The sequence below is a fragment of the Phyllopteryx taeniolatus genome, chromosome 1, assembly GCF_024500385.1.
Source record: "Phyllopteryx taeniolatus isolate TA_2022b chromosome 1, UOR_Ptae_1.2, whole genome shotgun sequence".
NCBI lineage: Eukaryota > Metazoa > Chordata > Actinopteri > Syngnathiformes > Syngnathidae > Phyllopteryx > Phyllopteryx taeniolatus.
The window spans coordinates 13,925,488-13,940,590 of NC_084502.1; the positions used below are offsets into that span (position 1 = coordinate 13,925,488).

The following is a 15,103-nucleotide window of genomic DNA, read 5'->3' on the forward strand; positions in this document are numbered from 1 at the left end:
AGTGCAACTTTTGCCCAAACTAAGCTGTGATGGCCATGAAAATGAATGATCAATCATAGACGCCTTAGCTTGATCTGGACTTGGTCTCTACTCCTCAAAGACTTTTGACTAGAGTTAACAAAGACCAGCGTTCAGGAGGAATCAAAGACATTCAATTTAATCTAAGAATGTTGGTAGCTGGAACGTAATATGTGGTGTGCTGTGATGTGTTTAAAGTACCTGTAAAGAGAAAATTTATTAAATTTGACACGCCAGTGTTTTTTTTTTTAAAACAACTCTTCTTATTTTGAAAGAAAAAAACAAAAACAAACAAACAAAAAAATGCCAAGTATACTGTATACATCAGTATATACATCCTGTTTGAGCCCCAAAAATACATCCACTTAAAGGCGTCGTATTTCCCCAAACCAACTTTTGCTAGTATTTGGGATGTGATATTGTCTCTACGGTGCCTCAGTAAACATGTGAACTATGAATTAAAATCATCCACGCATTCCCGCGTCCCAGGTGTTTTTCTGCCGAGAGGCCTGAAATCAGGGCATTCCAATTTCTCAAGCTTATCTACGTCACGAGCGAAGATCTTCACCTACCTCTCTGCTCCAGAGCCAGCGCTGTCAACACAACAAACACTTGTGCTCTTGCAAGTGGGTCTTCTACACGGAGGCGACCAATCAGAGGAAAGGGGGCGGTCTCAGCCAAATATAGATACAAACCTGGATCAAACAGAAGTCGTTGTCACGTATGACGAAAGCAAGGTGTGTTTTTTTGAAATGAAATTGACACTTTTATACTAAGTTCATGTTAGAGAGTCCCTCTGTGGAGGTCTAAAAATATGGGACCTTTAAAGCCTCTGGTAGTTGGAATATATTCCATTGGGTCACGCTGTGACACCAAGGCGCTCTAAAGCGGTTACTCCAGCGTGAAGCCCCGGTCCACACACTGGCTGTCAAGTCAGACTACTTTTTCCCCTCTTCTTTCCCTGTCCTTGCGCCTTTCTCATCATGACATGTGCGCACTCACAGTCGACAACGAGGCACTCTAAAGTGGCCACGCCAGTGGACTAAATGATTCAAAGCTGCATTTTCGGGGTGTAAGCATAGCTAGCTGGCTAAGTGCACATCGCAATTGCACCTGAACGCATGAACACAGTTCTTACATAGCGGGGGTGTGACTCATATCGGACTCCAAAGTGCATCACGTGGTGACATTTCAGCCACGACCCCCCAAAAATCATGAAAACCTATATGGTGAAGAACTGTTTAAAACTATATCGCTACAATCGTTTTCATTCTTTGCACATTTTAAGCACTTATCTTCAAACAGGTATTTAAAAACCAACTTCGGAGTTCACTTTACAGGGTCTTTAATCACAAGGGACATGCTCAGTGCATACAGGCTACGGAGGAATGTAGCACAGGCAAATATTTCTTCATTACCTGTACTATGAGCACTCAATCATCAAAGTGAAAGATGTAATTATTCATAGACAACATTGCTGTTCAGTGTTTCCTGCCGATGTCATAGCAGCAAGGGTTTATTTGTGGTAGTGTCTTATATGTTCTGTCAATTTCCCTCAAGATGTTGACATCTCATTTCCTCATCATTTTTTGAAGTCTGACCAAATTGAAACAGCTGTCAGAAACTTCACCTCGACATGTTGCTGTTTCCGCCCCAGCCAACCAAATTAAGTTGCACCCCATATTACACACGTGAATACCGAAAACAGTTTAAAACACACACACACACATGCACATGCACATGTACACGCGCACACACACACACACACACACAAACAAACAAGCATCTGTCTGCATTTCCCTCTCAACATGTGATCTGTGAGTTGAGGTGTCAGCAGTGATTTGTTAGTGCTGAGGTTGTCCAATTTGGAGGATTTTTCTGATTCCTGATCCTCTTATTGCATCTGCCTTGGAAAAAGGACTACATTTTGTCCTTGCTACTTCGCTCGAGCTTACAGTCCCAAGGCCAAGTGGTTTGAATGCATTGTGAAAGGCGATTCAGTATATTTGTCTAGCTGGCATAGCTTTGATCTTCAAGCAGTAGCGATCAGACTAATGGAAAGTTAATTCTAAAAACTTTCATCCTAATCATGACGCATAGTTGGAAATCATTTGTCTGCCACACCTAAAGAATAATGTGGAGTTTGGGACACAGAGATAGACTTTGACTTTGCATGCTGTAATGAAGAGTAATCATGTGGAAAGTGCATATGAGCAGCCAATGATTAATAACTGCATGTTTTACAAGGAGGTCAGAGATTAGAGCTTATGCAGTTAGGTGATGTGATTGGTGTGGTAAAAACTCACAGGGTCGAGTGTGCAATGACTGGAGATGGATAAATGAGCTCCTAACTTCCATTAAAGTTCCTTTGTTCCCTTCCACCCCAACCTCTTCATTTGTATGCGAAGTCCAATCCCTTAGGCTCGCTTACCCTGTCTTTAATTTTCACCCATCTTTTTTTAATCAATTTTCTTTTATCTCTGGGAAGTTATTTTAATACTCCTATATCTTATTTCATTCTCAGCAAGACTGTGTGGGTATATCAATTATTCAATGGGGAGGGAGCTGAAGAATATGTTAATATTGATTAAGCTTTTGCCACACCTAAGACGATTGCTCTCTCTTATCACTATGGTAGAGTGCTATATTAGACCAGCAAATTAAAGGACACATGGATCCACTGTATTAGATGTAAGCGATGTAAAGAGAATATCATTTGTGTTTCTTCTGTGTTTGGAACAGGAATTAAAAGCAGATTTATGCAACCTCAAAGAAGTGAATAGGAGGCAACATCCACATTCATCATGAAATGCTTTGTAGCTTAACCCTTTTTATTACAGCAAAGCAGAGCAATTAACCCAAGGGCAGAGAAAATTAAATACATCTTACCCTTAGACTGGATATAAAAGAAAGAAGAAGGTCTGCAGTCTCTGTAATAAACGCAACAAAAAACAACATCCCTGAAGAAAAAAGAAAAAAGAAAAATAGCTCATATGTTTAAAGGTTTATTCAAAAAAAAAGTCCTTATTTTTCACTTGGCTAATTGCCACACTTGTTCACATGCTTCTAAGCTATGATACTGTACATTCGGTACAAGCTTGCTCATATTTGGAAGTGGGTGAAGTAGCATGAATGCTTTTCCCACTTGTTGGTTGATTGCTATCATAGATATGAACAAAAGGCATCGAGAATCAAGAACCGTCTGGAACCGGCCGGGGCTAACGTTCCGATTCTCCCCGAATCGTTCAAATGTAAAAATTTCGCTTCCCAGTTTCAATGTCGTCCTCCGGCCCCGAAGAAGTGGTGAAAACCAATCAAGAAGCGGCATAAACCAAAGAAGAAGAACACGCACGTAGACGTGCTTGTGCTCAACGGCGGCGGCGGTGGCGAACAAAAGTGTGTCTTAACTTTGTTAAAATGAATGACCAGTCGCCTCAGTGCAACACTTGGAATAAGATTATATTGTGCAAAGGAGGCTTTCATGATGTGTAGCATCTGACGCGCTCCGAGTCTCAGTTCACAGCGCGGGAGCTTCAGTGAATGAAGCCAACTCTCAGTCAGTTGGGTTAGTGAAACAATAAAATACGTCTATGCCAACATTGAGACATCTAACAAGGTAAACGATTGGTTGCACTTTTGCACTGATGGCTTTTAGCATTTATTTTAGTCTTCAAACCAACATAAGAGCTGATGACAGAAAAAAAAAAAAAGCTTAACATTGAGCTAAAACTTCACCGTAGCAACTTTACATCACAATAGAATTGGGAGAAAATTCACATAAACGTTGTCTCACAGCATCACAAACACTAACCTTATGCCTCATCGTTAGGTAAGGAAAGGAATCAACGTTATATAGCATTTTCTTCCATCTATTTAATTAAACAAAAATAAATCACCAGTGCCGTATGAAGTTACATTTCATGCCAAAATGCTGAGTTCCGGTGCGTAGCCTTCAAAATAAAAGGCGAGAAGCTTAAAATAGGAAGTCAAGTTAAAACTTGCACATATAAACCATTTGATGTGATAAAACAGTCGCAAATAAGGATTTTAACAATGCTATATTTAACTTTCACCTGAAACATTCATTGATAAATATTAAGTCTATTGGGTTGGTTCCACACACATTGCCTTTTAGTTCAGAGGTTTCATTTTGATACTGGTTATAAAGAACCCCGAGTCAAATGTTCATTTTAGTCTATGCTGCGGGCTGCTAAGAAAAAGGATGTTCATAATTTGGACACCCTTTATTTAAACCACGCAAACTTTTTCGACCCAGCCCCCTGAAAGTATCGGAGTCGAGAATCGTTTGGAACCGGAATCGCTATTAGGAACCGGAATCGGGACCGCAACCGCTCAAATTGAAACCCTAACCCTGCCTCTAGCCCAAAGGTAGCTGGGCGAGGGCATGCATACACACACACACGCACACACACGCACACACACACGTAAGCTCAAGTAACACTTTTACAATCTGTTTGTGTTAAACCTAACCGAGTGTGGTGTCAGGGTACTGCATGGTTTTCGGCAGTGATCCCTTAGATAGTGTGGCATTTGTATCTCATTTCCCCAGAGTCATGTGTGTAAGGCAGCCAAGAAGTGTATATCTGTCAGGGCACAAAGCCGCCAGTCAGAGGGTTGAGGGAAAAGGGAAAGGAACAGAGGTGGGCGTTTATGGGACAGAATGGCTCAGAGATTTGCACGTGTTCAAGGAGCTAAAAGAGGCTTTGAAGTCAAAGAGCTGCTTCATGCATTCGTCCATGCATTTCCACCCACAAAGACACGCAATATTTTAACTTGTTAAGTGAACAGTACCCCTCTTGCAGATGACACACTGAAAGTAAACGAGATTCCCTTTTCTAGCACCTTGTAACCCCCCGTGTCCAAATCGAATCATATCCAACATATTTTTCATGACCGTTTGTGTGAGCCTAATAATAATACATAATTCAGGGTAGTGGCCTGTGAAATCCTGGTGCTTTTAAATGAAAAAAAAAAATGCAAGGACTGTTACTATGTTTTTCCAGACTAGCTGCACACTGTTTTGCAGATTTCTAATTGTTTTTGTTTGTTTTTTCTTTTGACAAAATAAAGTAATGAGGAGGAAAAGATAGAGCGAAGGTGAGAAAGGAGGAAGGGAAGGACATAAGAGAGACAGATAAGTAAAGATTGAGACCAGAGGAGAGCCCCCCGCTCTGCATTAATGCTCTGTTTGCCAGTCAGAGCATGCTTTTCCCTATGAGATCAGGCTGATAAAATGCATGCGTGCATGAGTGTGTCCACACACTTACATGCCAGTGTGCGCGAGTATATGCACCCTCCCTGGTGAAATTCGGCTTATTTGTTGGTGATGCAGAGGTTCATCCATGATTAATAGCCCGGCCGGCTGAAAACGGTGTTATTCTGTGTTAGCTACCTGTGGGACACATTGCACTATGAATATGTGTTTCAATCTGTAGCATGGATATCAATCACAGCATTGTGTTTCAAACATGTTGACAAGGGTTGTACACGTCAACCGTGTTTGTGTGTGTGTGTGTGTGTGTGTGTGTACGTGTATGTGCACGTGTATGTGCACGTGTGTTTGTGTAAGGTTTGCTGTGTTATTTACGAGTCCACCGATCGAATCTCCCAGCTGCAGAGTCACCAGGAAAGGTTTGGACAAGTGTGTCTATCAGGACCTTGGGTGGGCGTTTAGTGTTGATGTTAACTCATATTCAGAGGTAATAGCATCAGTAGATGCCATTAAGTCAGATAGATATGGGAGATTCCATATTACATACATTACACTTCATACATTATACATGAGAGATACAGTAGATGAATCATTTTGGCCTTGGGTAAGGTCCATCTTCGCTGGGATGCTCTAAGAACAGTCCATGGATTTACCATCATCTATGAGTGAATCCTCAACACTATTTACTTGAACAAAAAAACAGAGGTGTACAAATCTGTATTGGATCTGTCGGGTGACATAAAATCTTTTCACATGTGCTAGCCTTTGGCTAACAGAGTGATGGAAACTCCATATTTACTTTGTTTTTCTTTTGTGACGGTATAGCCAAGGGACCCCTTACTTTGTCCAAATTAGTGCCATTTAGAAAATAATTACATCATAACATTTCACACAATCATCAATGCAGACACACATTACTGCACCCTTGTTATCAACTCATCTGTGAGTGAATGAATGCCGGGATTAGGTTTGTCTGCACCAATGCATCTGATTTTAGGCAGCTAAATCGGAATGTGACTTTAATCAGTTAGGTAAAGGACTGCGTTAGCTTGCGAATGAAATGTGCAATATAAATACATTTGCTTTGCTTTGCTCTTTTTTTATAAAGACAAATACTATGCCTGTGTGTGTAAGACACCAGCTGTGGATGAGATGAACGAGTCTGTAAAGTGAAGGAAATGATCAATACAAGATGCACAGATGCACTGGAGAGTGGGGAAAGTATATGTCGTCAATTAGAGTGCAACTTCAAAGAGGGAAAAAAGATTGTGTGGCATTTCATTAAGTGGAATCTTGATTGAACACAGATCACCTTGCAATTATTATGTATTATATTATAATATATTCAGTTCTATCATTTGTGTCCTTCTTTAATTTCTTGATTTTCTCTTAAAAAAGGTCTGCATATTAGCATGTGGACTCACATGAAATGTATACACACACCGCAATCACATCATGCACATATCCTGCAACAACATTTCCTTGGCTGGCACTTTCATCAGAAGAGAGCATCTATGGGAAAAACTACCGTAACTCCTCTCTCTTCAACTTGTGCTCCTTTCAGCAGATGCATCCATTTTTCAGTTAAGAGCATGAATATTTCAAGGCTGAGCGACACATCCAGTGAAGAATGAAAAGGCAGGAGTACGGGATGCTGAGGCTGGATGTCCAGTGAGGTAAGGGTAATCAAATTAACTTCAGCAGATTTCAAAATGATGGAAGCACTGCGCATTTCAATCACTAGTCTTCATCATCTTCATACTTGTTATATGAAGTTGCTCATTTTCATTTTTTTTCTCTCGCCTCTCGGTTTTGTTATTGTACAAGTCTGTACTAAACCTTGTGAATATTCCCATGGATCCAGGTCGTTGTATTCTCAGGGCTCTGAGTCGATCCCAACAGGACTATTCGGGTTGTTTCGCCCTTCATCTGAGCAGGCTTCATCAGTTCATGTTCTTACGGTAGAGGTACGCCCCAATCAATAATGGCTTCATTGAAACATAACATTTCCACATTGCAGTTGCTCATCTGGAGGAAAAAACAGTGAACTTAACAAAAGAAGAATTACAACATATATGATGTTTTTCAAAGAACTTCGTGTCACATTGAGAAAGTTCACATCTATGTCCTTCTGTGACTCTTCCAGTCTCTCTGAAGCTCCGTTGCAACCTGCTGATGACAATCTGTGGCACTCTGAGCTCGGAGATTGTTCATTCTAAGATCACCCTGTTTGAAGACTCAAAGGTACTACTTATTTCCTAGAACACCTTAGCTGCCCAACAAGGTGCCTCACATAAATTTATGAAGGTCAGCACAGTCTGAGCAATGCATGTACAAAGCGTAGCAATAATAGGGAATGACTCACTCTGACTGCAATATACTGCCTAGGATATTTCTGTCTGATATTTTCCTCACAAACAGAGATGGACTTCGATGTGAAAAGAAAACAATTACTGCCATGAACAAACACCAGACATCTTCCCGAAGACCCTTTAGCTGCCCAATAAGCTACCTGACGGAAAATACACGAAGTTCAGCACCATCCAAACAATGCATGTACAGAGCGCAGCAATTACAGTCCCTCTTCCGACGAATCCAGCTTTGTTCCCTCACCAGTTGTTATGTTCCATCCCGAAACCTATCCTCGCAACACACTGGTCTTTTGGTGGCTCCGAGAGCCAGAAAGAAATCCACAGGCTCGAGAGCATTTTCTATCTGGGCTCCAGAAGTCTGGAATGCCCTACTCGCGGATATTGGGGCTGTTACCTCAGTAGAAATGTTTAAATCTCGATTTAAGACTAATTTTACACACTGGCATGAAGTTAAAGTATGCGTAGGCCTGGTTTACTGACACTTGTCCTATTTCCTCTGTCCCTTTATTTTTTTCATCAATGTATTTTACTCACAACTCCGATATTATCGCCAAACTGGTTCTACTATTTGACACATTTGAATGATTTAAAGGCATCAAATGTACCTTCATTCATGGCCTCGCCAACTCAATCTTCCAAATTCCCTGCAGCAATGTATTAATCCAAGCGCAAATGATCTGTGAACCCAAATAACCTATTTTTAGCAAGGCAGGAAACATGTCATGTTTCTCTAGACTTTCTTTTCCACTTTAATTGATTTATTCCATTAGATAAATAGCTGCTGTAGCAGGAAACATAAATTCCCAAGGCAGGCAGGTAGAAAATCTGAGAACTTGTAACCTATATCGCTGTGCTTTTACAAATACAGTCAAGGAGATAAGAGTAATACCCCCTGCTTGGTTGGAAATGGAGGTCTGATTTACAAACACACACAAGCGATATAAAATCAATTTCCCTGGAAATAGAGGGAGTAATCTCTTCTCCTTTAAAGCTGCAACCAGGGAGTCTGTGTCTGAGGAAGGCAAATAGAACTGTTGGCTGCTTTATAATGGTTGTCTGTAACTATGTATGTGTGCGCGGGTGTGGTGGTGTTAATCCATTGAGTATGGCACAGCAAACATTTGTTTCCACACATGATGTTGTTTTCAATCCAATCGGGTTTTTTTTTCTTTCCTTTGGACTACATCAAATGTTTCAAAACACCTATTCAGCCTCATTCAGTTCTACAGTGTAAATATTGTATAAATCCCGGATGTACAGCAATTATACACAAACTATTGCATTACTGTCTCTAGATAATAATTTGGTTTTCCAAATCAGTTGTCACCATTAACTCTGCCAATAATGTTTTTGACACTGTACTTTCTTATTGTCATAAAAAAAAAGCAACATTGCAATAGATACACTATTGTCGAACAAACAGCAGGCTCAACTAAATGTGGCACAATTTTGTCCATGTATGTATAAAGGAGTTGTGGCTGCAGATATATCGACTACTGTACCGAATAGGTAACATGGAAGCTCCCGAGTGGGGACTGGACCATTTTACTGCGGACGTTGCCATTGAGATTTCCTAAATAGATCTCCAAACCACCACAGCAGACATCCAAGACAAAATAGGAAACTGGAACAGCAGCAACCCTTCGCTGACAAGCGAGTTGAGCTGGAGGTTTGCCACGCTGCATTAACTCCGACTGCCTCACAACCACTGGGAAAGTTTTTCAATCTGTTTTGTCTCAGCTAAATGCCAAATTGTTCATGGCTTTGTGATTCAGGATCCAAATTACAATTGTGCATAATTTTGTATACAGAGTGAATCATCCAAATATTCATATTTTGTATGAGCAGTTTTTATGCAACGCTAGACCTTGATTAACAGATCAGAGCAGTGATGATCAATTAAGAAAAAAAAACACCCACCGAAGCAACATTCTGTTAAGGCAATTCAGCCAACAACAAAGAGATCTTTTAGGAAATCTCCGTGTCCCCACAAAGCATCTTAATTACGGTGACAATTCCGTTCTTTTCCCTATCATATATATGGAAAAGCATGGTAAAAATATCAAATGTAAAAGACTATAGGATGTGAGTTCATGTATTTAATGTTGAAATAAGCTTGGCAATAGTTTTGTAGTTGAATTTAATGCAACTATTGAGGGAATGCTATGTATGTTTGTGGTCTGTGTCACCACAACTCACGCAGGCACACAGCAATGGTTTGAAAATGGTACACTTTTGTTGTGGTTTTAATCACGTCAGTTGCTGAGATTTGAAGATTTGATGCCAAGGGGAAGTAAAAAGCCTGCGGTATTACGTCGTGAAACCAATATGATGAGTGACAGTGTCTTTCAACGTAAATGAGAATATTATTATTGGATTAAATTGCACACAAATTGTAAAAAAAAAAAAAAAAAAAAAAAACTGATCAATACACTGTAGGTGCAGTCAATAAGACAGGCAGATGGGTTAAGGGGCTGAGAATTAGAAGTGCCGTCTCCATGGTAATTGCTGCGCGTAGCCAACAGTGTTTTGACAGAAAAAAATTCATGCCTTTGATATCGTGCCCTGTGTAGTTAACCCTTGATCTTAAGAAAACACGCCGAAGAACATCCAGAAAGTGAGTCCATGCACACTCACACTACAGAGGATGAGTTGAGCTGTAGTTGACTGTGAGACTTCATTAAGCTTCAGACATGTAGCATACAGCACTCACATATCCCCCAAGGCCCTGGCTGAGGTTAACTGGGCTTTTTACGTTCACCCCTCCACTCGTGCGAGGCGTGAAAGAAAACTCGAGCGGTGAAAGAGCAAATGCTTTGATAAGTATGACCAAACCCAAAAGTCTTTTTGTGTGGGAGGACTTCAGAGTGGCAGGGATTGTCTTATTTGGTGAAGGGTCCTTGAAACATGTACAGATATGAAACAGGGTGACACTCTTTGCAGCTCTCATGTCGAACTGAGGATGTGTTCACGTTCATCCATTTTGGGGAAAAACTGTGCAAGCTGTTTTAAGCATTGCGTGTCTCTGTACATATCTCTGAGAAAGGGCATTATCCAAAGCTTAAGTGGCTGAGTGACGGGAAAAGGGTTACTTACCTCCTGCCTTTGGTTCAAGCTGAGTTCATTGGCCAAAAGTGACAAAATGGAAATGGATTAGCATACCTTAGTAGGTGTCATGTTGTAATAGTAGGGGTGCGAGCATACAGAAGACGGTATACGTTTGGCCTATCGATTTGGACTATCCTGACCAATCGTGACAATGTTTGCTGATGATGTCATTGTATCTACCTCAGTGTGAAAAATCTTCAAGCACATCTGACTTGGGAGCTGCCAGCACAACCTTTTTTAAACAACTCAGAGCTGGTTAAAAATCGCCACGTCCACATTAAACAGTTACCCACCCGTTCCTGCTTTCCCCACGGCTCGGGAACTACTGGGGGAATTCTAGGGGCTAAGCTAACTTGCTCTTCCCAGGACATTTATCAGCATATTGCACAAGAATATTGTGTGGCAATATTTGACAATTAATAACTTCAAGTTACTTCAAGTCCAGGCTGTATACAGGAGAACATGCCAAATCAGGTTTAGTTAGTTAGAGCTCTCAATGCCATGAGGCACATTAGTCCACAAATTGCAGATTCTGTAATCTGTAGTTTTTTTTAACAGAAGCAGGTGATTGTCTTACTGGCCAACCCCAGCACCTGCTATTCCTAGGTGGTCTCCAATCCAAGTACTAACCAGGACTAAGCCTATTTAGCTTCCGAGATTGGTCGAGATCTGGCAGCATCTGGGGATTGGGCTGTCACTAAATCATGTTTACACAATAGTACTTTAGTTAAGCTTTTATTTAAAAAAAAATAATAGTTAAAATGACATCAAAATGTAAGTAATGAAATATTTTCAACCAAATAGACAAGTTTGTCACTCCAGTACACACTGGCAAAGAAATTTGGCTAGAACAGTGCAGAAAGAAATGTAGTTGATGGCGTTCTTTATGTCTTGCCACCGTTTGTTGTTGTTTTTGTCATGTAGTACATGTTTAGTAAATGACTCAGCGAGGGTCCTTTGAGTGTATTTTGCAGATTTTATCATCTTTTCTTTAGCGGAAGTCGTGAATGGATGGCTGGATGAATACTTTAGTCATCCCGTGAGGGAAATTAGATTTGCTAGCTTCATCACAAAGTTTTAAAACCTTTCCACATGACAAGGTGTTTCTTATGAAGCGTGAAATGGAAAAAAAGATCAATCTTTACACTCACGGGCACGTGCACGCAAATCAAATAAGTAAAGCACTGGGTGATTGGTGATGGGGTATTGAAATACAGTATTTACTTACAAAAAGCCTGCGATTGGCTGGCAACCAGTTCAAGGTGTACCCCGCCTCCTGCCCGATGATAGCTGGGATAGGCTCCAGCACGCCCGCGACCCTAGTGAGGAGAAGCGGCTCAGAAAATGGATGGATGGATGGACTTACAAAAAGTAGGGCTATGCTAGCTAGCTCATTGATTAGTCTCGCCAGCAGTCGGGATGACAATGAGAATGTAGTTTTCTTTATAAATGTTATGCAAAATGTATAAATCCTCCAGCGAATATATGATCGTAACAGCACCGTCCATTCTCTTTGTTTCGCTCTTAATCTGGCCACGTTTGGGAAGCCAGCGTGTACATCAATGGCCTGTATCATTTTCCTGTTGGCCAACAAAAAACTATAAAAGCGTTCCATTGAGGTCCAAACAATGGACAATTCACCCACTTGCTGCTGAACTCCTGAAAAGGTTGCTCGGTCCGCTAGTTTGAGAGCGAGAGTTTATTTTGCTTGCCACTGAGTCACGTGACTGAATCATGTCCGCTGATTTGGCGAATGTGGACTTTCATGCACTGCTTCCTTTCTCTCCTCCTCATATGCCGTCCATGCACCCGTTCGGTTGTTTTCTTTTAGAGACACTATGGATACTCGATAATGTAAAATTGCTCATCGTTAAAGGAACGGTCACGATTATATCGAAGGTGACGTATATCGGCCACCCCTACGCACAAGCTCTCTGTATATCGCAGCTAAACACTGTTCTTCCACTGAACCACGTCATTGGGGAAAGTAACCAACTGTGAACAGCAAATTAGCAGGTAAATTAGGTGTCTAGAGAGAAAGTAATACAACAGCTACACAAGAGGCACACACGACACGTCTGAAAACCAGAAAGGGATCAGCATGTTACCACGTACATCAGCCAGGGGAAGCTCATGAGGTCAGAAGTATATTAAAGTTTCCATCCATCCATTCTCTGTACCGCTTATCCTCACTAGGGTCGCGGGTGCGTTGGAGCCTATCCCAGCTGACTTTGGGCGAGAGGCGGGGTACACCCTGAACTGGTCGCCAGCCAATCGCAGTTATTAGTACATACTATATTAAATTGTGTTTTTACTGTGTATCAGCAATGTTTTTGTGTCCCTTTTCATTATGTTGAGCCATACAATGCTGAATTTTCATTTTAAGTTTTGAGATGGGCAAGTTGAATGTTCTCAAAGTTACATTATACCCGTTTTTGTTTTTAATCAATTTAGCTTAGCTCGGGACTATATAACCATTCAGAATGACTTCAATTTTGACACTTAACTTTCTATCACGATGTATACATATTGATTCAATTCATACCGTGAGATGAATTTTAGGATATATCGGCCCGCAACAATCATTTTCTCATTGGGACAGAGGGAAAACATGAAACATTAGTTTGGTTTGGGGACAATGACCCCAAAACGGGGGAATATATAGTAGAGTGACCTAACGTGAACCCACAGTAGAATGGGATCATTCTGACCTGGTTATGTAACTGTACGAAAAACAAAATGAAATGTTTTCACCAGTGAGTTCTCCCCTTATTGCTTTGTCCTCATGTTTCCCAGAATCAGAGTCGACTTCCTGGAATTGTTGTCTCCTGGCCGCTTACAAAAATCTGTGTGTTGAGTAAAGGAACAGATTGTCACCCTCACTACTGCAGTAGTGTGGGTTAGTATTTCAATTTATGTACAAATTCGGGTTACATCACCGCGACAGGATGGGAACTCCGTTGTCAACCAAGAATCCCCTGTAGTAGTAGAGATCATAATTACAGAAAAATCTCAGAGTGGCGGGCATTCTGAGATTAGACAGATTTTGCTGCCCAATCATCAAAAAGCATTGTTATTGAACAGATGTGAAGTGTTGTCCTGGTAATCTAGTTTCACTGTTGTCAGCCAGCTGGTGCTGCGTTCCTCTATTGTCGTAACTAATAAGATTAGAGCCATATTATATTGTCATGCGTACATGCAAACTTCATTTCAAGAGTACCCGTGGTACAAAAGTAGATGTACTGTGCTGTGCAGGCCTTCCTCACAACACTAAGATCATACTAAAATGTATCTTCTGAAGGATCTTGCAAATACTGTATCTTGCACTGAGTAGAAACTGAGCGAAAAAGAAAAAAAAACAGCACGATCATCCACTTTTTCTACTACGGAAAAGGTCTATTAAACGGTGTAATATTAGTGCCCTCTCCACTCTCCCATTTCTCACATATGAAGTCACACTGTCAGGGAGAGTTTGAGTCAAAATCCATCATCCCGTCAACACTATTAGGTGTTAGAAGGCCGCTGGCCCATTAATAATGTCTCACCACTGCAGTGAGAATTGTTGTGAGTGGATATGAGTGGAACATTTCTGTGTTAGGTTTTGTTCTAACGGTGAATTATTTTTGGATTTACAATTGCCAAAAGATGGCATCAAATAGATATCAATTAGTCCTCAATGGTTGTACTGACAAAGTGAAGGTTGTCAGTGAATATCATTGATAAATAAATCTTTGTACAACCCTGAGATGATGGGTCTCATCGGTGTAGAGGTTGCTGGACACAGTGGCTGGAACATGAGATGGATTCTCCTCCAATGGACTACTTGCACCAGATCCATGACATACTTCCGAATTTGCCAGTGATTGGCAAATTAGTTTCCAGCAACTTCGTGCTTCATTCACAATCAGGAAAACCTGAGCGCTTTAACTGTCAGAAAAATTATTAAGTATAATGTGAGGGATACTTTTACGTTGCATAAAATGGTGGGTGGCTCAAATGAGACTGCTTTGTGCCACTTTGCACTGGATTGAGTCAAGTCATTTTGCCAAGGACCCCATCCTACACGCGCATCTGAAACAAAATTAGAAAGATGGGATTTGTTGTTACTTTGTTTGTTGTTTTTGGTCACAAACGTCCCACCATCATTGTTTGAATAGAGCAACTACGTTGATCTTTGCCGAATGTTTCCAAGGGGACCAGAGGCGGGACCATTGTCGTCAAAAAAAGACTTGCTTGGGGAACCCACTTTTATACAAAAAACAACATCGGGTAAGACGTTTGTGTTTTTGTTTTTACTTTATGTTTAGTTTATTGCAGGGTGCTTCTTTAATTGGCTACATTCCATTCCACATCACAGACGTCGGTCTCCCCC

General features: G+C 40.9%; 1 long non-coding RNA gene across 1 annotated transcript in view; it reads left to right on the forward strand.

Annotated features, from left to right (window-relative positions):
* The first annotated feature begins 6,790 nt into the window (after positions 1–6,790).
* Positions 6,791–15,103, forward strand: part of LOC133481619 (uncharacterized) — a 33,138-nt gene continuing 24,825 nt past the window's right edge. The window contains exons 1-3 of the long non-coding RNA XR_009789628.1: positions 6,791–6,927; positions 7,116–7,218; positions 7,398–7,495. This is a non-coding gene — a long non-coding RNA (uncharacterized LOC133481619). The remainder of the gene's footprint in view (positions 6,928–7,115; positions 7,219–7,397; positions 7,496–15,103) is intronic.